This window comes from Plecotus auritus, assembly GCF_963455305.1.
Source record: "Plecotus auritus genome assembly, chromosome: 8".
NCBI classification, from domain to species: domain Eukaryota; kingdom Metazoa; phylum Chordata; class Mammalia; order Chiroptera; family Vespertilionidae; genus Plecotus; species Plecotus auritus.
This window is the reverse complement of record NC_137782.1, coordinates 50,984,320-51,008,742: the sequence shown is the minus strand read 5'-3', so window position 1 is coordinate 51,008,742 and position 24,423 is coordinate 50,984,320.

Below are 24,423 nucleotides of genomic sequence, written 5' to 3'. Positions count from 1 at the left end.
GTGCAGAAGGCTTGGGAGGTATCCAAACAAGGAGTTCTTCCAGGAGATGGGGACAAACACAGAGCTCCCAGATGTTGGCACAAGGGGTCATCTTCCCCAGACTCTGTACTGTGCGTCCATCCCAAGGCCCACACGGCTTCCGGGGGGGCACGGGCGCGGGGGTACGTGCGCGGGGGGGGGGGGGGGGGGGGCGGGGGCGCAGGCCTCAACGTGATCACACTGGTGGTGGGAGGTGCTACGCGCACCTGGAGACACAGCTGTGAGAGGAGGATCTCGCAAAGCATGTGAGAAGCAAAGTGGGCGCCAAGGCTTCCAGGCCCCAGCCGCTAATGACCCCTAGCGCTGATGGGTGTACCTGGGGCAGCCTCGCAGTGACAGGCAACTTGGCAGCAAGAAGCAGCACCCGTGGAGGCCGTAGCGGCAGTGGCCATCACTACCCCCTGGGCACGCTGCTGAGCTGGCTGCAGAGCCCTACGGGCATGGTGCTCCAGGCCTGTGACTTCTGCCACCTGTGCCATCATGATGGGCGTCGGGTCCAGCTGGGTGTCTGGGCTGCATCTTGCCGGGATACCAGTTCATCCACTTGTTGACTGGAGAAGACGTCTTTGGAATCGCTGTACCTCTAATTACAAGTGTAACTGGAGGGAAATGGGAAGTTCCGCTGGCAGGGCAGTGTGAGCAAGCAAAGAGAAGACATCGCCAGTAGAATTGTATCGAGTCGTCAGATGTCAGGTGACTCCTTAGAAGGTGTCTGAAGCTTGTCTCTTGTCCGCCCCGTCTAGCTGCAGGTCAAAAAGCCTGGGAGGCGGCATCCTCGGAGACGACTTGCTGTGGAAGTAACAAAGCTTGTTCATGGACAAGGGCTGGTTTCTGCTAAAAGGTGTGCTCAAGCCCTGTGTCCTAGTAACACAGATGCATTGCAGGCCATTGTGTGATCATGAGTTAAAAGAGTTGCTTAAAGAAGCTTCATTTTTCTAAATTAGTTATTGACCCTTTAGCAAGCGTCCTAGATACATGAGGTCAAAGCAAATGTCATTCCAGATGGTCCCGGGGGCTCTGGATGATAGCAGAAGGCAGTCATAAATAAATACACAGACAAGCAACAAATCCTGAAAGTGTTTTAGTTGTTGGACAACATATTCTTAAGAATGGTCTTGAATTAAAGTAGGAAAAAATGAATTTCTACATTATAAAATGGCATCAGCTATGGTGAAAAGTCCTTTTGGTTGCCATTCATTCTCAAGATACGAGAAAGACCGGCTCCAAAATTTGCACCTTTGTTTCTGCAAATCAGAACAAAGAATGGAGAATACTTTGGGCCTCCTGATGTGGGTAATCTCATTTTCTATGTAGGTTGGTTAATACTGTGTTTGTGTAATGATGGAATATTTTATTTCTTGATCTGCAAACATAAAAAAGATGATTTCCTGAATTAATCTTTTTAAAAAATTACACTGCATGAGAAAACTAAATACTGTCTTTCCTACACTACCTTTCTTGTTTTCCCGTTTGGAGATGAAAAAGGTTGTATAAGGAACTTTTTACATGAGGTATATAGTCCTAAGTGTCATATTCTAAAACCAGCAGTGCCTATAGTCCTGGAAACTTGTAAATTTCTGATTTTTGTTGTTGTTTAGCAAACACAAATATGAGATGAAGCCATAGTTAGCATTAGAAATTACAGTAGAAATAGTTTCTTTTTAAATGAAAGAATAAAAGTAGGTACATACTCGAATTTTCAGAAAGTTTCTAATTTAGTTTTCCAACCCCTTGCCTATGTTTTCCTACAATTAAATTTATTTACAACCTTAAAAAGAAATGCCAAGTGGATATTTCCGAACTACTGAATCCATCTGATGAAATTAGCAGTAACTAAAGGATCCAAGAATTTGAAGTACATTGATATAAGCTATTTAAACTATAGTATATAATGAAAACACAAACAGAGTACATAGTCTCAGCCATGAAAACAAAAAAAACAGTACATAGTCTCAGCCATGGGGCGCATTAAACTAGCTAATGTAGATGTAACTGGAGTTTCAAAAGGAGAGGGTAAAAAAGAAACAATTTATGGATCAGAGGAAACCAAAATAATTACTTGTTACAGTTATTAAGTTTTACAAGCAGAGAACTTTCCAGTGTAATTAGTATTAGAAGTTTTGTAATATTACCTAACTGTAGTGCTTTACTACCACATCTAACTCCTCTCCCAATCTGTGGCCCCAGAGTAAATACCTGTTTGCTTTTCTGACCTCTATGTCTCCCACAGACATCAATGCCTAGTTACTTCTTTGCATTCCTTAATTTTACAGTATTGTAATTTTACTAGAGGCCCGGTGCACGAAATTCATGCAAGGGGCTCGGCCCTCACAGGCCCTTGCAGCCCCAGCTTTGTCCAGAAGGTTGTCCGGAAGGTCATTCTGCTGTTCCGTCTGATTAGCATATTAGCTCTTTATTTTATAGGATCATTGCACATTGAACAAATTATTTTGTTTTATTTACATGTGTCTGTTTCTACCACTGTAAAACTAACTAGGGCAAGGACAATATCTTACTGAAGTTTATCTAATACAGTGGTCAGCAAACTGCGGCTCGCATGCCACATGCGGCTCTTTGGCCCCTTGAGTGTGGCTCTTCCACAAAATACCACGTGCGGGCACCCACATACAGTGCAATTGAAACTTTGTGGCCCATGCACGGAAGTCGGTTTTCGGCTCTCAAAAGAAATTTCAATTGTTGTACTGTTGATATTTGGCTCTGTTGACAATGAGTTTGCCGACCACTGATCTAGTACTATGAGGTTACTCTTCAATGATTATTCATCAAGTGAAAGAATATAAAAAGGAAGATTCAAAAAGATAAAACACAGGGAAGGAAACTGCATAGAACTCATTACTATGAAACCTAAATGGATATGAGAAACTACTCTTTGAAGGAGAAGCAGGGAAATTGTTATGCACATTTGATAAATAGTTTCCATAGTCCCTTAAAATTGATTTAGGATACTCCAGAAAACAATCCACCATTTGAGCGATGGAGGGCATGGTTTGTAAATCAAAACAAATGAGTAGCTTAGTGTTTGTGTCTAAAACATGTCTTTCATTGGAGTTCATCTCCTTTTTCTTGTCTGATAAGAATTAAATTGGTTATCATAGGTTTTTCATCTGTTCTGTTATCTTTATCTCTTTTGGAGTTAACCTGTTCCTTCTTCTCATTTTAAAATAATGTAAAAGCAATTGGCTTTAACATGCAGTGGGATCACACAGCTTCCTTGCTGACTTGCAGAGATCATAGGGATCACCATGGGACATGGAAGTCTCACGGATGCAAAATGAGCTGAGAGTTTCTTTCTTAGGGAGAGGGACGTGGCTGATTGCTTTTGCTTTTTTTGGAGTGTGTTTGGGAATTTCCATATCACCTGGTTAGAAAAGATTCATTACAAATGTGAGACTAGGATTTGGGCGTAAGATCCCATCTCTTTATTTTGAGCATTGCTACCTGTGTCAGGTGAATCACTGTCACACTTCAAACATGGATGATTATCATGCATGAGCTCTACAATAATAAAAGAGGGGGCGTAGAGTGGCCTGTTGGCAGAGATGCTAAGGGTCAGGTGGAGTGGACAACATGCCCGTTAATGTCCTTCCGTTTCTAGGCCAGGAATTGGCAGGATCTAAATGAAACAACGGACAATGCCATCAATAATTTTGATGGAACAATCATTTTTAGAGAGTATTATCTAATATATAGTGGCTTTAGTGGCTAGAATATTTAAGAACTTAATGTTTATAATACTTTTTTCCCTTCAGCATGATGTTTGTGACATATATGCTTATTCTCTGGAGTTTCCATGGAAACTTGGCACTGCAGTTTACTTGTGCTTTGTTTCTCTGCTTAATATTTTCATGTTAATTTTAATTCTTCCAGTGAACAAATTTATTAATGTTCTTCCAAAGTGTAATCCTTGCATTGGGAGAGATTGTCTCCTGTCTTGCCATCACCTGTTTGTCCAAGTAAATCGAATACATCAGTCACCTTACTTACCAGTATTACATGGATGTTGTATGGAGGGATATGACTTATTAAATATTAAAGATTTTCTGGTACTTACACTTTATTGCTTTGAATCATAAAATCTAAAAGCTGGAATGATTTATCTAATCCTGTAATCTTATGCATTAGGGAACTGAGAGGTGGAGAACTGAAATGACTTGTGCTGAATGGAACAAGTTTGCAGCCATCCTAGGCATAGCTACTTCCTTCATCAGGTCTCTCCTGTCATCTCAGATAAGTTGGGGTTTTCCCTGTAGCCTTTTGGATTGAAGAAGACATGGACTCTATTCCCCCATTCCCAGAATTGCTCAAATGAAGTAGAAAGCTTCCTTGGCCAGGGGTGAAGTCAGGGTTCTTTGTAGCTGAGAAATTTGGTTTTGCAAATGGTGAATTACTATGCAGCAGCTGTTCGCACAGATACCTGGCCCTGTGTCTGTGCTTTGGAACCTTCTCCCCACCTCCAGTTGTAGTTCTAGTTCAAGGAACAATTTTTGACTTTTAGAGGACACTGTGGTTCTAACACTGTAACTTGTTTTTCTCTAGGTGAGAAGTCCCTTTTTGGATGCCCTGTGCCTTAGCGACATGTCACCAACTGCTTTTATGTTCTCTTTTGTCCAGTAGTGACTGGAATCTAAAACATTACTCTTTCCTACAGTAAGCCCATCACTGTGGGGAAAACATCTGCAATTCATGTTTATCTCCCATTGAAAAGTATGTAGTAGCCACCAGGCATCTATTACAATCTCTCAACTGTGAGTTTCCAAACAGCCTCACTATGACATATGCTGTTTTGCTGTTGGACACAGCCTTATCTTCGTAATCACTGGTACTGTAAAAGAAAGCGCATTAAATATAATGGAGCCCAAACAGAGTCCAGAGCTCCTGCCTTCTAAGAACTTGTATTTTAATGAATGTTTTTCTTTAACTGGAAACATATTGTGTCACAAGGTCTTCCGACTTTGCTGTAAAATAGGTTGATGAAAATGTTATTTTTTATAACAAACTGAGGAAAACTGAACAAGCATAGAAACTGAGCAAGCTTCATTATAAGGTCTAGTGCGGTTCATTTAGAGCATGGGTGGGCAAACTTTTTGACTCGAGGGCCACAATGGGTTCTTAAACTGGACCGGAGGGCCGGAACAAAAGCATGGATGGAGTGTTTGTGTGAACTAATATAAATTCAAAGTAAAGGAGCGGAGGGGAGAGCAAGAGAACCCTCCGCTCTTTCGGCTCTGCGGGCCGGATAGAACAGCCGAATGGGCCGGATCCGGTCTGCGGGCCATAGTTTGCCCACGGCTGATTTAGAGTGTAGTTTATGGATATTTTCCTGTTTCCTTAAGGCAGAAATTAATAAAATGGTATCATTTCTCTAAATGAGATTGACAAATATAAAAAATTTTGTTCAACGTTTATTACTCTAAACGTATTTATACTCATTATTTTTCAAGCACAGTGGCAGATGCTCAATGAAGCAGTTCATATATACAGGTAGAGGTTTTTGAAGCAAGGTTGGGGTTTAAATATGTTATGATATGTTAGATGGTGTTTCCTTAAAGAATGAATGAATTCTCAGGTCCTGTCCTACCAATCCCCTTTCTGGCAATGTAATCTTCAAGGGAGTTTTATGAAAGGATTATGAGTGAATGAGAATGAAGGTGTCATTTTATTGTCAACTGGGTAGTACCGAATGCTAGTGTGCCTCTTCAGCCATATGCTTTAGGTTGTAGGCCTGCACAGGCCACTCTTTCCGTTAAGGTTTAAATCTCAGTTTTGAGAAAAGTACAACCCTCTGGTTGCCTTCACAATCCTGGAACCTGGAAGAACTGCCAGCTGCCAGCATACTGAAGTATTCAGATGGAGAAAGGCTAGTCAAAGCATCTTTCTTAGGATGGTAGGCCTGGGTCCATTTCTCCCTCATTTTCTATGGGAGTGGAGAGGAAAGAACAAAGCTTTCCATATTCTGGCCTTCTTGGGTCTTTTCATGTAAAGTTAGATAATTGCAGGCTAATATCTTGGTACGAGGCCAGTAAATCTGGATGGTGTTTACACATATGCCTTCAAATATTCTACAATCTGAAAAGTTAAAGTTTTCCCCATTTTGAGAAAATGAAGGGAAGAAGAGGGGAGTGGCAGGAGCAGACAGAGAGACATTGTTTCTTTTGCAGAGACAAACCCTCCCAGATTAGACTGATGTTTGAAGGAAATACTTTATTATTCCCTTCCTTAGCATCACGGTAGTATAGTGAAGTCTGGCATTTTGTATAGTGTACTTTGCTCATTAATAGAAATTAGTTTCTGAAGATTTCTAAAATTGCATTAATACTTGAGTTTTATGTTCTTAATGCATTTTTTAGAACTACCAACAGTTTTTACATCTCTTTTTTTGCAATTTACTTTCATTTTTTAAAGATTGTCTATTGCTTCTGTATATCACTAACAAACTCAAGTATTTGGAAGAAGTCAAAATGAAGACTTCAAATTCATAATTCTAATCCTCACGCAAAGTACAACTCTCTTCTATTGTTTTATCCCTGTTTACACACAATCAAAATTGTACAAGTTCTCAGACTGTAGGTAATTAGAAAGAACAAATTAGAAAGAGGAGACATATAAGCTCCTCACTGCAAATAGCAATGAATAGCTTAATAGCCTGAAGATAAACCTATAAAAAGCAAATACAAGAATCTTAGAAAGCTCAGGGTTCAAATCAGCAGCTCTTGTAGGAATAAAGCAGCCTGAAGGGCATTTGACCCCAGACCATCAGGGAGAGTTTGATATTACTTGATGTTGTATTTTTAAAGTATCTATATAATATGAAACACAAATAAGTAATCATTTAATTTTATCCCTGTCTTATTATAAATAATCCTTTAATTTTATTTCTGTCTTATAAATTACAGGTATATAGAAACATACACAGATATCCTATATAATAAAAGCCTAATATGCTAAGTGTCTGGTTGACTGGTTGTCTGTTCAACCAATTAAAGCATAGTCCTATATAATAAAGAGGTAATATGCAAATTGACCCTCATGCCCTCACAAGATGGCTGACTATGACCAGGCCGGCAGGGGGGTTTAGTGAGGGATGACCAAGTGACTGAACAGCAGGCTGCATGTGGCGACCAGGCAGGCAGGGGGGTTAGTGAGGGATGACCAAGTGACTTTGAACAAGCAGGCTGTGTGGGGCAACCAGGCTGGCAGGGGTGCTGTGAGGGGCGACCAGGCCAGCAGGGGAGGGCCGTGAGGGATGACCAGGCCACCAGGGGAAGAGGCAGTTAGGGGCAACCAGGCTGGCAGAGGGGGACAGTTGGGGGTAACCAGGCCGGCAGGGGGGGCAGTAAGGGGTGACCAGGTAGGCGGGGGGGGGGGCAGTTAGGAGCAACCAGGCTAGTAGGGAGGGGGCAGTTGGGGGCAACCTGGCCGGCAGGCAGGTGAGCGATTAGGAGCCAGCAATCCCAGATTGTGAGAGGGATGTCCAACTGCCGGTTTAGGCCCGGTCCCCAGGATCGGGCCTAAACCGGCAGTCGAACATCCCCTGAGGGGTACCAGATTGGAGAGGGTGCAGGCTGAGCTGAGGGGACACTCCCCGTGCACGAATTTTGTGCACCAGACCTCTAGTATGCTAATGATAGGCTAAGGTTGCTCAACCGCCACTATGACATGCACTGACCACCAAGGAGCAGATGCTCCGGCCAGTAAGTTAGCTTGCTGCTGGGGTCTGGCAGGCCAGGTTGAGGGACCCCACTGTAACATGCACCAGGCCTCTAGTTAAAAATAAAAATTACTAATATATTACAAGTGTTTATTTCATGATGTAAGGTTTAGTTATTTGGAACAGGTGTGGTTACTGTATTTTTCTGTGTATAAGATGCTATGTTTTTCTAAAATTGTTAAACTGAAAATTGAGGGGCATCTTATACAAGAAAGTCAGCGAATGAGGGAGCCCCATGGGTGCATAGCTTCCATACTTTGTCAAACAGGCTTCCTCCAATCGCAAGCCTTATTGTTACTGATATCAGCTAATACCATATTTGTAGGTGGAGAGTGCACAGATGCAGCAGGGACTGGAGCATTCTGAGACCATAAAGATGTCAAATACTGGTAAGCATTTGTCTTACTCTGCAAAATTCAAACTGAATGTAATCAGCTATGCAAAAAAGCATGGAAATAGAGCTGCAGAGAGACAATTTGGACCTCCTCCCACTGAGTGTATGATCAAACAGTGGAGAAAACAGGAAGAACAACTCCTTAAGATGCCAAAAAAGAAGAAGGCCTTAAGAGGAAAACCAGCAAAATGTTGAGAAAATACTGATTTCTTAATTTTGGGTTGGAAAAGAGAATGTTTGTGTGGGGGGAGGGGGTGTCTTATACATGGGGACATCTTATACAAGGAAAAATATGGTAATTCTTTACTCATTGTCCTGGAAGCATGAGAAGTTGTATATGAAAATAGAAAAGGGGAGTTCAGAGGATAATAATGAAAATAAGAGCCTAAAGTCTAATAAGTCTGTGTTAAAATTTTGGCTTTGATACTTAACTGTCATGTGTTTTGGTTTCTTCACCTAATATAATGTTGGTAGGTATTTAATGCTTAATTCTATCATTTATAGTTATTTTGATTATTAAATCTTGCCTCTGCAGACTAGAAATAAACATATAATAACAAAAAATGTTTGAGTCCCAGTTTCAATGTCCAACAGTTCTGAGTCCCCGTTTCAATGTCAAACAGTTCCTTAAGTGTACATGTCAGCAATGATATCTGGATGGTGGGCACATGGTGGCAATGCAGGTCCAACCCTCTCTGGTTTGGTCCTAGGCAACTTGCTGCGTAACACAGCTACTGACTGCTAGCGTGACAAGGCGTCGTCAGCGTCTTCCATCTCTGGACTGTTTCTCCTCTTGTCTTTGTGGTTGGAGCAGACCTGTCTATTCCTCTCTGTTGCAGGAATCCACATGGTCTTGGAGTTGTTTTCTGAAAATATACAAACATATTCTCGACCAAAAGTTAATAAAGGAATCTGTTCTATATAATTGATTTGGAAGACCGAGATTTCTTTATCACAATTGTTTAGAGAAGTTTCAGGGACTTGTTTTGAATTACCCATTCATTTGCTGTCAGTGTATGTTCCAAAGTGAAGAGATTGGAACCTGCCAGTGGCCATGCTTTCCTTTATGTTTAAGAGACTGTGAGGAGAAAATTAAGACAGATATAGAGATGAAGAGAGGGACGGATGGGGAGGGGGAAAAGAGAGGGAGGGAGAGAGAGAAAGAGAATGCCTCCTAGAAACATTCTTTAGTGTCTTATATTTCCAAAGCCATCATCTTGCTTCCTTCAGGCTTTATTCCTTAACTAGGTTCCCAGTGCACAAATTCGTGCACCTTGAAAGGAACTGTGGGCTGTGAGGCTGCAGTGGGCACAGGGGCAGGTTTCAGCCCATCCTCTGTGCACCTGCCTGGCCCCTCCCACCGCAGCCCAGGTCCCCTGTCTGCTGGCAGCCCTGCTCCCACCGCCTCTGCTCCCACGCACTGATGGCGCTGGGCCCGCTTGCATCCGCTGATGGTGAAGACTGATTGGGCCGGCGCAGTCAATGGGTGTGAGCGGTGGTTGCTCCCCCGATCACCCCTCAGGAGCAGGGGGAGGTAGAGAAGCCCTCAGGGGAGATTGGGGCTGGCAGCTGCCGCTCACACCCACTGATGGTGCTGAGTGGTTGTGACTGGCACTGGGCACTGGCAGTGGGTGCGAGCACCGGGTGGGACCATCGTGTGTGGGAGCATAGAATTTTCAGTAGCCACCAGAGGCTCGCCCCGATGACAGCGACCGGTGCCCCGCCTTGGTCTGGCACCCCAGATCACCTGCTCCACCATCCTGCCACAGCCAACCCTACCATGTTCTGCACAAGCCCCCTGGTGGTCAGTGCACATCATAGCAATCAGTTCGGTTGTACTGCCGTTCGGTCTATTTGCATATTAACATTTTATTATATAGGATCTGGTAAATCAGTGAATTTCCATCTTTACCTAGGCTGGAGTTAGAAATATCTCACAAGAGCAAAAAGAAATCTCTGTTTGTTTCTGAATTTCTGTATTTGTCTCTGAATTTGTTTGTTTGTTTCTGTATCTGCTTCTTTTTTCTACACATTGCTTATAACATTCGTGTTTTAAATTTCTACTTTATATCCAGCTGCCTTCCAGAATGGCTTTAGTAATCTAATTTCAATCATTAATGTATGGGTAACTTTTTTCCTTTTATAATTTTCAACCATACATATGATTAGCTCTTTTTATCTTTTTCTAAATGTCTTAGTCCCCCCTAATCTGCATGATTTTTGCAACATTAGCTATTGAGTCTTGGAGTGAAAGATAGACAAATGCCTAGAATTGAATAATCACAAGTTCAGGGAAGGTTTTTCCATTTCACAATTGTTTTAATTTTTTTCTCTAACTTAAACTTGGTACCTGGGGGTTGACAGTCTGGGCCTACAAATGAATGGAGGTGAATAATTAGAATTGGCTGGAGATTGACTGGTACAAATGTGTTGGCATTCAGTGTTCCTGGCAGCATCACAGAAGCATTGGGGATATTATACTCTTGTGGTTAAGAAGCAATGCTTAAGAGATATTGAAATTGAACAATACTTATTATCTCACATAGATAGTCATTTATAAATATGAAGCAATGTAGAATTAACAAATGATGTTTAATAGTTAATTAGAAGATGTTTCCTGATTTGGTATTCTGGAGCTATAGATAATTAACAATTTCTGACAAGCAGTTCATCTAAACAATGCTATTCAATGGCTGTTAATTGAATTATGTCTCTGTGTTTGTTACTTCCTTTTGTCTGCTGGCATCAATTTAATTTCACAATAATAGTTACATTAAAAATGCTTACCACTCTATGTCTGCTGGTTAAAAGATTAACTACATCAGGTTGAATGCAATTCAGTTAATGCTTTTTATCTGGCTGTTGTTTATTTGTAGACATTTTTGCTAGTGTTTGTAATGAAATCAGATGCTGCCCATAGGTTTTAGATATGGTGATAGCAGTCAAACCATCTGGGTCCAGTAGTTTTATTTAATTAAATTAATGATATTTCATTGAGGCATACAATTATGGTTATGGCAAAAAATTAGAGTGATGAAAAAACCAACTCCCCCTCTCCCCAAAAATGGATGCAGCTGTCAGCTTCCAACAAACAGTATTCCTGCCTTTGTTTTGGTGAACTGAGAAAGAGCACAAATATTGGAGTTTGTCTTTGAGATCTGAGGATTCAAAATGGTTTGTTGTGGTTCTACAAAGTTTTTCTGGACTCCAAAATTCTGGAATTAAGTGTGGGATGAATTTTACAGCTTTTTATCATTTACCAAGAATGAAAACAATCACTATATACATTTTCCCCTCATTTGAAATATTGAGTCAGTATCAGTAGAGGAAAGAAATCTCAGCAATGACTTGGTTTTCTTATTTCTTTAGGATGAATCTCTGGGTAGGCACAATAAATTGTTTCTCAGCATATTTCATTGGGGACACTTGAGCTTCAGTTTGTATTACATATTCATAGCTTTCTGTGGCAGCCAAAGGCCATGAGTCTTTGGCCTGACATGATGAGTCTACAGGGAAAAAGAGGCAGTTTGTGTTACAGATGCCCTTAAGAGAGACCCCAGCTGTGTACTCTGCTTTTAAAATGGATGCAAAATTAAACTTTCTGCAATTATTACTATTGGAATCAGTGAGAATTAGCATTTAGTGTACAGGTGTTATAAGATAAAATGTCTTTATTTAAACACTCATAAGGAATTTCTGCAAAGATGAAGAATTGAGAAAATGAATGCAAAAGTTTATATTTATACCATCTTTCTAATCTTTAAAAATGTATATATAAACTTTTGAAAAAGAGAAAGAAACTCTCACCTGAAGCAAGACTAAATGAGGGGAATGAATGCTTTTTAGAAAAATAAAGCATTTTAAAACTTTGAAAATTTTATAGTCTTCCAAAGAAGTTAGATGCTATTCAGAAAAATTTAACATAGAGAGAATCTTTCTCCAAAAGGTATGTTGTCAGGTTTAGAGAAAGAGATCTCCATTGTTCCACCTCAGGGTGGGATTAATAGATGTTTCTGCATGGATAGTGTCTACATATAGTGCTTAAGAGAGCCCCCTCTGTTGGAGGCCACACATCTGCACCGACTTTGAAAATGGCATTGCTCTCATCGAAATCTCAGTCTTGCTGTGTTAGGCCCTCATCTAATTCTAGTTAGAGTTGTGATAGGAACATTCCTAGGGAGTATTCTGCTAATGAATTTCAGTGGAATAAGAACAGGAAAGCAAAAACACTATTTAGTGTTAACTCATGTTGTAGTCTTAATCACCTCCAGTTTTGGTGTTGTTGTTGTTGTGGTGTGTGTGTATGTGTGGGAACCCCTTTCACGTCCCGCGTGGTTCAGGGCCCACTCAGGGTCCGGTTTCTGGAGAAGGCCGCACACAAATGAAGAGAGAGACTAGAAAAGTATTAATTTGGAAAATATTGGGGGGCCAGGCGGGAGCCCACCTCTAGTGGGAGGACTACCGCTAGGCTCTGGCCTTGCTATCCCTTTTATTGAGGCTATGGCATATACCCATTACCCTTAAGCAGCTTTGGGAAACACCCATAGCCCTTAAGCAGGTATAAGCGGATTATCATATCAGTAAGGATTTACATGATTACAAGATGGGGAAGTTGCCTCAATTACCATTGTCTCAATTAGATAGGGAGTGGTTGGCTCTGACCTTTCAGAGCTTCAAGGTTGACCAGCCTTCCAAGGTTCTTTGTCTACACCTTTCTAATTAGTGAGACAATGATCGGTTTCCGGCATGTATGTTTAAAACCTTTGGCCAGAGAGGTGTGGGTGATGGATAGGAAGTGCCTTATGTGTCCTCCAAATAGATAGAATATAAGGGTATTTAAGTATTGTGCAGCCAAAATAACAAATACCTCCTTTAGTAATCTATTATGCCTTCAGTCACCAAGAGAAAAATAAAAACTAAACATTTTAAAAATGAAACTAGATATGACATCATATTAGAACTTAAGGTCTGTACTATAATTGTTATGATTCATATTTCTTAATATCTGAACTATTCCTCTTATGTGAATTAAATTTTAGATTCAATCATGCATGTGACTACTTCCCATGTGTTAAACTGTCTGATAGATAAGTATACACCTGATTTTTAAATGTGGAGAATGCTGATTGCCTATAAAGATTTTCTGAAATGTTATATATTTGGAAATAAGTCTTGTACTCTGTTAATACTTTGCTCTTTCACCAACTATGAGAATTTTAACCTCAAGAATCCCCTCCTCATTTTTTTTTTTATTCTCTGGTGACAATTCCCCAGACCTCCTTTGGGAGGCAGTGTCTTAAATTTTCTCTCCTGTGTCTCTATCTCCACCAGTCCCATCTTTGGTGGCCATGCTGTACATATCAGCATAGAATTGCCATGTGCCCTGATGTTTGATTAACTTGTTACTCAAGTAGCATACAAGCACTATGAATGTAACCAAGCAGGCGACATATGGTGTGGAGAGAGACTCAGTTACTAGGGGGAGGAAGCTTAGAGTTCCTATTGCCTGAACTCTGAGTGACTTGATTCTAAAGTGTTTGTTGGAGAACAGCTGTTTCTGAAAACAGCTGCTGAATATCTCTAGAGCCTGTGTTCCTTGTTCTTATGCCCATTTTTTTCTTGTTGCCCAGTCTTACAGATACTTTCCTGGCCTCCAGTTTTTGTTTCACATCAGCTCACCATGTACCTTCATTCCAGAAGATCCTGCTCTCATTATCCATTTTTGTTTTTGACCTTTGACATGACCCACAGGGACTTGGTCCTCACCCACAACCTGCTACTGAGCTGTTCACTGTCAACAGGCCTTGTGAAGGCCATATGGGAACCCAACCCAAGCCTAGAAGCATTGCATTTTACAAATCTGTAAGACAGCAAGTAGCAGTTATTTGTTATTTAAATTGATCATTTTTACTTTTTTCAAGAACAAGTTTAATTTTTTGCTTACAAATATTTTCTAATGAGGGTACTCCAAATTGAGAAGATAGGAGTTTTTGTTAATAAGAGAGTATATGCTTTCCTGGCAAAAAGAAAAAAAGAAAAAAGAAAAAAATCACACATTCTGTGATAACAAAGTCTCATGAGAAAATAGGGTTGGGCCAAAGCACTCACAATCTATGCAACTTTATATCCAGGACTAGAGGCCCAGCGTGCATGAAATCATTTGCGAGTAGCTCGCTTTCGCTTGCCTCAGCTGGCCCCGCTAGTAGCTCTCCACTGCTAGTAGCTCGCACCCCATCCTGCCCGCTGTGAGAGCCACTGCTCATGGGCTGGGGGAGGGAGGGACTGGCACTGAGAGGTGCTCAGTGCACCTCCTGGTGACTGGTCTTTGCTCCTTATGGCATCACGACCACTGGGTTTTTATTATATAGATATTATTGAAAGCAAATAACTTGAAGAGCTTAGCCAGGCACCTAATTGTAGGTGAATGCTATTTCAGTGGTTTTAAACTGCATTACAATATAGTGTAAAATGGTAGCTTTTGAGCTCCTAGTATAGGAGAAAGTGCCAGCTGCCAGAGGTGATGGCAAGGTGCGCATTCATGTGGATGGAGCCTCTGTATAGCTAAAAGCTCCTGCCTGCCTGGCAGCCACACTAAGGGTCTTTTCTTTTCCTGCAGAAGGTTAGAATTCTATCCAAGCTATTCTAGCTTCCAGTTCTATGTGGATCAACCCTGTGCTCAACTTAAACTGACAAATATTCAATTTAGCAATCACAGAAGATCTAATTTGTGTAATAGAAACATGTTTTATCAGAACAGACTATAGCTGCAAATACAGCACATTCAATTTATGTTTCCTGTGGGTTCAGCATTAAGTATGGGTCTGAGTGACATTGACCATGAGCTTACAAGCTTTGTAAGGGAGATTCTGCATGTGACATATTCACTTACCACACAGCACAATACAGAATGTCATGTTTTGCACTTAAGCAATACTTAAAAATGCTTTGTTGGATGATTCTTTCAATATAAAAAGAATTATAGTTCAAACAAAAGCTAGATCTCATACTTGCATGGCCACTAATTTGTTCATTTACATTAAGCCAATGAAATAGGGCAATTTTATTGATTTTTACATATGTGAGTATCAAATCTCAGTCATGACTGTGAAGATCAAAGGTAGAATTTCAAATTTGTGACTAAGGCATTAAGCATCAAAGTGGGGAGTAAAAACTCCCACATTATATCTTTCTTTTATACCATGTTGCCTTTCATTAAGTAAATTCTAGATATTTGAGGTTTATATGCTGTTAAGTAAAAGGGGATAGGATACTATCAGGGAAATAAATTATAGAATATACACTTTACCTAAAATATTAAAAGTGGGTAAAGTGACTTTAGTATGTAAGACTGATGTGAAAGTAGAAAAAAAATAAGTGTGGGAAAAATCACTAGATTTAATAGCTTCCTTATGTAAACTGAATTGTTCTGTAAATGCCTGCTTCTGAAAATGTTTCATCAGATGCGTTCTTAATAATTGCCTATTTTAAATGTATGAGGACATTTTTGGAAAATTATTTATTTATAAAGCATTTATGTACAATGAAAATATTAACCTCAAACACACACACACACACACACACACACACACACACACACACACACACCCATCCATATAAAACAGTAAAACACCATAGCACATAATACACAATTAGAGTCTGGAACAATTAAATTGCTTAAAATGCAGGATAGTATTATTGTGCCTTTAATTAAATGGTTCAGGCATGGCTACACAGCTAACCTGCCTACATTTCTTAGGATTTGGGAACCATTGTCAACTTATTTTAAATATGAACTCATAATATTCATTATCATGAATGTTATCACAGGATTTTACTTCATTTATATATAACTAGAGGCTCAGTGCACGAAATTCGTGCACGAGGGGGTGTGTCCCTCAGCCCAGCATGCACCCTCTCCAATCTGAAACCCCTCAAGGGATGTCCGACTGCCCATTTAGGCCCAATCCAGGTAGGATCGGGCCTAAACGGGCAGTCGGACATCCCTCTCACAATCCAGGATTACTGGCTCCCAACTGCTCACCTGCCTGCCTTCCTGATTGCCCCTAACTGCTTCTGCCAGCCAGCTTGATCACCCCCTAACCAATCCCCTGCCAGACTGATTGATGCCTAACTGCTCTCCCCTGCAGGCTTGGTCACCCCTAATTGCCCTCCCTGTAGGCCTGGTCCCCCCCAACTGCTCTCCCCTGCAGGCCTGGGTCACCCCCAAATGCCCTTCCCTCCAGGCCTAGTTGCCCCCAACTTCTCTCCTCTGCTGGCCTGGTCACCCCTAACTGCCCTCCCTTGCAGGCCTGGTCCCTGCCAACTGCTCTCCCCTGCTGGCCATCTTGTGGCAGCTATCTTGTGTCCACATGGGGGCAGCCATCTTTGACCACATGGGGACAGCCATCTTGTGTCTTGGAGTGACGGTCAATTTGCATATTACTCTTTTATTAGATAGGATTTGGCTTTTAACACTATGAGTGAGTGAAGTTTAAATATACATCTTATTAAATAATGTAAATTTAGATAAAGAATTAGAGTTCAATAACTATCTTCCCAGTATATAGTATATATTTTTATTCTTGTTACTCCTTGTAGGTATGATACAAACTTATTTGTAAAATATATATTTACATTATCAGATGGAAAGCACTAATGTACAATTTATGTCAGAACATTCATGGCTGACAATGTAGTTATCATTGATGTGTCCTGTTAAAGATGTGTGGTAGGGTCAGATAGTTTGGTAAGAGTAAATACATTGTCAAACATGAAACTTTTTTTGCAACAAAATAAAATTTCTTTCTTAGAATCAAATCTTTGAATAAGGTAAAGGGGGATAAGTGGTGATGGAAGATGTGGCTTTGGTGGTAAACACCCAATACTATATACAGATGATGTATTATAGAATTGTATACCTGAAACCTGTATAATTGTATTACCCAATGTCACCCTAATAAATTCAATAAAAAAGAATAAAATCTTTATAAGACCTCTAATTACAATGACCTCAATGATAAACATTTATCTTTATTATAGTAGTACAGATTAACTTAAAAAATTCTATGCTTTCTGAAAAATAAAAATTTATGAATCTGTACTCTTGTAGTAGCTATCCCTCTCCCCAAAAGCTATGAAGTAAATTTTTGTAGACTGGAGTAAAGGCAATAATATCAATTTTATTGTTAATTATATAGATGGAATTTTTAGGAAAATGTTCTGTATTTAATTACAACTTCATTTATTCTGTTATTACCATTCTGTTTAAAACTACTTACTAGTATTTTTATGTATACAGGTTGAATTAACATACGTTTACATCTATGTTATTTGTTACTAATTCTATTAGCTAATATTTGAGCTTGCAAGGATAAATAATGGAGACTATTCTCAATTTACAAACTAAAAGTAAAATGGGTTAGGCTCTCAAAATGATCAACACTGTAGCTTTCTTTTATCTCACTAGTCAATGTAATTAGAAAACAATTCTCAGGAGGGCTTTAAACCACATGAAATATTAATGTGTGAAAAATGTCATCTTTAATACCAAAGGTGGAATCTCAACTGAATGAAACTAAAACATTTACATAAGAATTGGTACTGTTTTTTTTTTTTTTTCAAAATTTGACTTGTATTAATCTTCTAACTCATTAATTTACAAACTCCTCTTAGCTTGTCATTTTGATATTTATGGAAATAACTTTTCATAGGTCTGTTTGTAAGGAACTGTCTTATTTGTAAGGAAGAGGAAGAAATCTATGATAAATTTGATGGACTTAGCCTGTAAACAAGGCATATTTTGAGTGAATTATTCTTTGCGGATCATTGTAAGAGATAGGAAGATAGAGAAACATTAATAGTTCAAAATGCACAGACTCTGAGTATAATTTAATTTAAAACTTTCTAAATCTGTTTTCTTGTCTTGAAAATGGTGAGAAAATGGTAAATGATTAAATAAAGAAAATATAGGTTTTGAGAACATTGAAAATATGAAGAATTTATTAAAACAATAAAATTTTCAGTGATCAATCCTTAGGTAAAAACACTGTACTTTAAGGATTATGTTGACTCTTACAATTCAGGATAAATTAAACTTTGGGGTGAAAATATTCATAGGCACATTTCAGAAATATAAAGAAATTCTAAATGTAACTTCTTTGCTTGCATTTTATTATAATGTCAATCAATATATTGATATCTGAGATATCATAGTATCATTTAGTTACTAGAGAATGATAATATGGAAGTTGTTGACTCCAGAGTCATTTGAAAATATGAAGAAATATTTAAGTAAATTATTTTGTATTTATGGTTGTTTTCGTAGTTGTTCAAATAGACTATGATTTATTATATATTTAATATATACATAACTTATTATTTATTATATATGAAATGTAAGTAAACAAATGACTCAGCTCAAACACAGCAAAGACATATAGTTAGAAGCATAGAAACATAATATTGAATTTTGGACACAGCTAAAAGCCATGCTTATAACTCTAAAACAATCAAGCAAACAATATTAAAAAAATCCTTCTTTTTTTAAATTAGTATTTGAGTTGTGAACATTTGCTTCTAAATGAAAAATATATCTACACATAACGTTAATACCCATGACTTTACCCAAATCTACAATAATGACTATGTTATGATAATTTAATTATATTTGTTAGTTTATTTATAAAGGCAAAATTGAATAGATTAGGTATATCTATACATATAAAGAGGTAATATGCTAATTTGTCCATGACGTGTCCCCATAATGACCTATTTGCATATCATATTGATGCGTGCACAGCAAGGGGTGGACAGCTGGAGCCAAGTTCCTGGGGGGTCTGAGGAGACACCCTACCCCAGCCCCCGCACCCCCAGGGGGACGGGGAGGCTGACTGGATGTGGAGAAGACCCAGCCTTGGGGGTAGCTGCAGCCTGCACTTCCGACACCCCATCTCTTCCCCCACCACCGTCGCCAGGGGCGCCCACAACAACAGTACCCTGGTGACCACCCATCAGCGCCCCTGGGGCCTGTGGTCCACCACTGTCAGGCCCCCTCCACTAGGGCCAGGCATGCCTCTCCTCCCTACAACTCCAGACCCGAGTTGAGGCAAGCCTGAGCAGCCCCTCAGGGTCAGACCCTTCCCGCCCCCCACACCCCCCCCCCAGCAGCAGCGCCATCTCTGCAGCTGAAGTAGGCTGAACCTCACTGGGGGCGTGGCTAAACCCACCCTTCTAGCCTGTCTGGTTCACCCTGGCCCAGCCTTCACCCCACTCCAGGAGATTGATGCTCTGCCCTGAGCAGGTACAGCTGTGAAACAGCAACATACAATTTAAAGAATGGCACCAAGCGGGAAGGTTTGACAGTTACTTACCCTTTGGCCTCACTGCCCCCCAGTGCCCCCCTAATGCCCCACCCCCCACCAGTGCCTCCAGGGGCGACCACTGCTACAGGGCTGCTGGCCAGAGCCTGCCCCTCCGAGGCCTGCGGAACCCTCTGCAAAGTTTCCATAGCTACAGTCCCAGGAAACAATCATGACTTCCTCCCCCAATCAGCACCTGCTATCTGCCAGGATACCCATAAGCTTAAAAATAACAATCCTTTCCAGTTTAGACATCACTTACTCGATGAAACTTTCTAGGTTTATTAGCTCAGAACCTCCTCATGACAACCCAGTGAGGTAGGCGGAGAAGAGATTACAATTCCCGTGGTATATGCGTATGTATTCAGAAATGAAGCTCAGAGAGGAAAAGTGTTAAGCCCAATGATTCCCAAGGTGCAGCACATGCCTCACAGCAGGGCAATTTGATTTTAAGTGGGGGCAATTTGAGAATGAGTTAACAGTGAACTTTTTGCATTTCTTATGGTTCTAGGGGGCCTCATCTACAGTGTATCCTACATAATAAAAGGCTAATATGCAAATGACCGAATGGTGGAATGACCGGTCACTATGATGCACGCTGACCACCAGAGGGCAGACACTCAATGCAGGAGCTGCCTCCTGGTGGTCAGTGCACTTCCACAGGGGGAGCGCCGCTCAGCCAGAAGCTGGGCTTATGGCTGGCAAGCACAGTGGCAGTGCTGGGAGCTTCTCCTGCCTCTGTGGCAATGCTAAGGATGCCCAACTTATGGCTTAGGCTCACTAAGCCATCAGTGGAACATCCCCCCAGGGCTCCTGGACCGCGACAGGGCACAGGCCAGGCTGAGGGACTCCCCCCAAGTGCACGAATTTCGTGCACCAGGCCTCTAGTGTTTGTCTATAATAATAAAAGCGTAATATTCTAATTAGACTGGATGACCTTCCAGACAAAGTTGGGGCTGCAAGGGAAGCCCAGGTCCCGGGTGCCAGAGGGAAACCGGTGCCGGCAGCAGGGGGAAGGAAGGCCTACTCTTGCACAAATTTCATGCATCAGGCCTCTAGATTTTAAATAAAATTTCTTACAAAATGTTAAAATAGTGGTTACAAATATCACCAAATTACACTATTAACCCTGGGTTCTCTGAGGGGAAGGCATTTATAAGCTGTTGATATGTGATGGTTGAAGATCACATTAGAGAGATGTGAGCTAAAATGTTTACTGAGTATTGGAAATGAAACCATGGCCTTAGGTCTGTAAAGTTACAGACATGCCATCTGCCCAAACCCAGATAGGTTATTGGCCATTTTGTGCCCCAGAGCAGTGGATGCATGAGAAAATGTAGAGTTGCATGACCTGGTAAATTCTGGTGTGGAACGTCCTCAGATGTGTATATGATAACTGATTGGTCCTATGCTGCAGCTATAAAATGTGTATGGAATAGAAAGTGATCTACACTAATGTTTGTGGTAGACAACAAGCCAATTTCATATAATATGACAGGTGACATCAGTTATTTCAGTGGTGTTGGAACAGAATGATTTCAGCAGCGTCTGTCTTAGCCTGCTATTACAAAATACAATAGACTTGGTATTAAAAACAGACATTTATTTCTCATAGTTCTAGAGATGGGAAATCCAAGATCAAGATGCCAGCAGATTTGATTATTGGTGAGGTCTCTCCTTCTGGTTTATAGTTGGCTGCCTTCTCTCTGTAGTCACACATGGTGAAGAGAGAGCTTTGGTATCTCTTTCCCTTCTTATAAGAACACTAATCCCCTCCTTAGTGCCCTGTCCTTATGACCTCTTTTTAACCTAACTACCTCCCAAATGCCCCACCTCCAAATATCAACACTTTGGGGTTAGAGCTTCAACATATGAATTTTGAGGGAACATAAATATTACATAACAGCTTTTTTTTTTCTTAAATATATTTTATTGATTTTTTACAGAGGAAGGGAGAGGGAGAGAGAGTTAGAGACATTAATGAGAGAGAAACATCAATCAGCTGCCTCCTGCACACCCCCCTCTGGGGATGTGCCTGCAACCAAGGTACATGCCCTTGACCGGAATCGAACCTGGGACCCTTGAGTCTGTAGGCCGACGCTCTATCCACTGAGCCAAACCAGTTAGGGCTACATAACAGCTTTTATCAGATGGTTACTTTAGCTGCAGGGCTAATTTCACAATGCTTATTGTGGAGTAGCCACATTTGGGTAGGATTTAGAATTTCTGGTTTTGAGGCAATAAAAGAGACTGGCCATTTGGTTTAAGAAGTCTTGAGCATACTCGTAGTGGAAGTGAGGAGTGGTTGATACCACTTGCAAGATAAGATCAGTGTTCAGCTAATATAGGGAAAAATCATGCTTGTCTTGTATTTTGTTGCCAAATTGGGGAAATATATTTTTGTATTGGGTGAATCTTGCATTGTCCCTTTATATATCAAATATTGGTGATAGGTAAATAAGAAAAATATTCATTACAGCTAAGTAAATAACATGCTTTATATAGAAATACATTAGCAGAGGAAAGGAATAGGAGGAAAGAGGCTGTTCTTTATGGATGAATTTGATTTGAGGTTATAATATGCACACAGAAATGGAAGTGGAGAGAGTAAAAAGAAAAGATTATGAAATTTCCATCTGCTGGATTAATATGGAATTCCATTCCCCATTGTCATTCTTCAAATGACTCTATAAGAGATATGAAGTTTCCATCTTTACTTATTTGAGTTGTTAGATGAATGCTTATTCAGCTATAATTCTGCAGTTTGATTAGCCTTCAAGATGCTTCAGCTTTATTCAGGTAACTTTTATTTTGTGGGTTTTCCCTTACAAGTTTGGACCTGTAGTCATGTTACCTAGAGAACCTTGGAATCTCCCCCATTGGCAAAGATGGGGGTAAGGAGAGGTTCTTACACTGAGTATGCCAAAAGATAGAAAGATAATTAGACAGAATGAAAAAAGAAAGAAAAAGAAAAAAAGAAAGGAAAAAAAAAAAGCCTTCCTCTCACTACCCTTATAAGGACTCTGGGTTTGAGCACGAAGAAGAGATGATCTTTGGGATGGAAGGGGATGAGGTTGGTCTTTGAGACAGTAGCCCGTCATTCTCCCAGGTGCTCCTAAATAAAACCTCTTTCTCTTTACACCAGTGCCTGCCTCTGGAGCTTGGCTTTCTTGCAGAAGGGAGCCAAACCTCTATTTCTTGTTTGGTTGCAGTCAAATGTCCCTCTGCACCTAAAATTTAGCAGATTAGTCATGATCCAAGGGCACATTGTTACCATTATCATCTACTAGTAGGTATTTGCTATTGTACCAAGATATTGAGGGTATTCAGACATGAAATGCGAGTTCTTAAAACTAACAAAATAAAAACAGAGGAAAATAGAAATCTCTGAGATAAACATAATTTTTCAAACAATTCAGTTTTTATCAGAAAGTACTCAACGGAAAATTAAAATATGTCCCATGTGAGTTTATGAAAACGGAGAAACTTAAGGAATGAATGAAATTGCAAACTAGACATTAGTTCTTAGCTGTGCCAATTTCTCAATGCATTTGAACCCTTTTTGGATAAATGGGGAATATGAAAACTTAAACTAGTTCAAAAATAAGATGCCATATTCCCTAGGGACTTAGTTGATGCCATGTGACTAATCAAAGACATTTTGGAGTTATTGTTACTGGCTGAATCTAATAAAGATTTGGAATTTCTGCTATAGGTTTAATATAATAAAGGATTATAAATTATTTGAATCACAGTTTATAAATTGATTGGACTGCTCCTCTCCATCTTGGAATTATATCATTAGGAGCTTATGGTCTCCAACATCACAAAAGCAGAATTAATAAATAAAAAAGAGGGCCATAGGATCTTGATGGATGCTTTTTAAAAAACATGTCTGGAAATGTTTTAAATTACTTTTTTCTCAAATTCACTGGACTGACTGAGTTATATGGCCTAAACATAACTAAAAGGGAAATATGTCCAGGAAGAGGGGAATGGTATGGAAAACACACCTTGGATAGAAAGATGATAGAGGAAAATGAAGGTCACAAAGAGAATAACTATTGATGGGCAGGAGAAAACGACCAATGACCAAGATCTGGAGCCTTTTATTAAGAGGGTACAGAGCAGAAGAGAACCAAAAAGAACAAAAAAAGACTGAGAGGTAATTGACCAGTGAAGTTTCCTCCTCTCTCTCTCTTTCTCTTTCACCCCCACCTTCACTTTCTCTCTCTTTCCATATAGATAGATAGATTTGATTATAGAATTATTACACTTTTCCATTCATGATGGGTTATTGGGTTGCTTCTTCTGATTTTTTAAATGTGCCTTTTTTTAATGATAGGGAGCTGAATATTCAAATTTATACTATCATGTTTTTTCAATCTTCATAAATCAAGGGGAACACACCTATGTGTATGTATTATTGTATTTGGCAAGTGAGATCCAGACACTATTGTCTCCCCATTTTCTCCTACATGACCTCTCCTTTTACTCTTGGCTGCCTAATCATTCGAAGTCTGGAGCCCTTGGGAATATTTACTGGATTGCCGTCTCCATGCTAGCATAAGATTATTAGATTCTAAACTGTAGAGGGCCCCCTGGGAAGGCACATGGGCATTCTTTAAATTATTGTCAGCTGAGTCCGAGGCGACAGGCAGAGCCACTCTTGGATACACATTCCCCAAGAAGGCAGAAGTGTTATCAGTACTGACTTTTTACCTGTGCCCAGGTGTCAGCCTTGATATGTAAATCCAGTCAAGCACCAGGAATGCTTGGGCCTACTCAAGAATGCAAATAAGCTCCTTTGATCCTAAGTTCTGGTGAAACCCCCTGGTATTTGGGGGTATAAAACAAACTTGCTGCGTGGGTCCCTGTCCCTCCATCAGAGAGGATGGTGTTCC